The following is a 1,193-nucleotide window of genomic DNA, read 5'->3' as shown; positions in this document are numbered from 1 at the left end:
GCTGGGGGGAAGTAAGGATGACTCAAGGGAGACTGATTGTCGTGTCATGGCAGGGAAGCAGGGTTAGGAAGTGGAACTGGGGTAAGAAAACAAAAGAGAATGAGGGGAGACGGGAAGGAACAGGATCATGCCAAACCAACGGGAAAGAGGAAGAAGAGAAAGGGCTGATCTAAAGAGATACGCTGAAAAGAGAGGTGAAGGAAGGGGAGAGAGTGGAGGTACGGAGAGGGAAGGTGAGCTCTGTGCTCTCTTTGCCCTCCCTGGCACCCTTGTCGCTCCATGCCTGGGCCTAGCATTGAGCAAGCATGGTCAGGACCATCTTTCCTCACAGCTCCCTTTCAAACCTGGTTAAACATGCATCGTCTTTTCCCACATGCAGGACAGCTAATTCTTGGGGAGTCTCCATTTTTTTTGCCATGCCTGTCATAAATGTCACCTGCGGAGCTACAGTAATACAAGCTTTCCTGTTACAGGACTCTTGCTCTCTGTCTCCAAATGATGCTGGACAGTGAGCCTCTAAGTGCCATGACTAAGGGTACATGTGCAAAGAAGACCCATATATGCCTTTGCCCCAGTTTTTATGAAGGGAGGATCATGCTGAGCTGTAGCAGTCTCAGCTCTTAAGAGGCAGTTAACATGGGCCATTGGCTCATGCAAGTTGAAAAGTAGAAACGAGAAGCCCACGGGAGTACAAAATTGCTATTGACAAAAGAACTAATTTAAAGCAGAAAATATGAAGTCATGCTAGACTCAAGAGGAAAACCGTAGTATGGGAAGAAGTAAAATCAGAGAGGAGGAAGGTGGCAATTCAGGAAAGCTCAGCCCACTGCAAGAAACAACCCGAGGGCTGGCACTTTCCTGCATATTTGCCAACTGCCTGGCCAGCCTGGCTGGCAGAGCAGCTTCATCTGCCTGGTCACGAACTGCTGAGCACATCACACCACATTGGCCCCAACCATTTATTACGTGCATCATGCACAATAAATTATGATTGCATACTCATAAATTGATTGTGCGCATAAGACTGCTTTCAAGTCTGGGGTCACTTGAAGGAGCCCAAATAAAGGTGGCCAAAGCATTAAAGGTTAGAAATGTTACTATTTTTGTCAGCCAAACTTGTAGTTTGTTAAGTGATGCCAGTGATGCAATGTTTGCTTTGGGAGTGTACAGTAAAAACCTCCTCCCAGTAAAAG

Source organism: Pseudopipra pipra, chromosome 2, assembly GCF_036250125.1.
Source record: "Pseudopipra pipra isolate bDixPip1 chromosome 2, bDixPip1.hap1, whole genome shotgun sequence".
Taxonomy (NCBI): Eukaryota; Metazoa; Chordata; class Aves; order Passeriformes; family Pipridae; genus Pseudopipra; species Pseudopipra pipra.
This window is presented reverse-complemented; position numbering follows the sequence as displayed.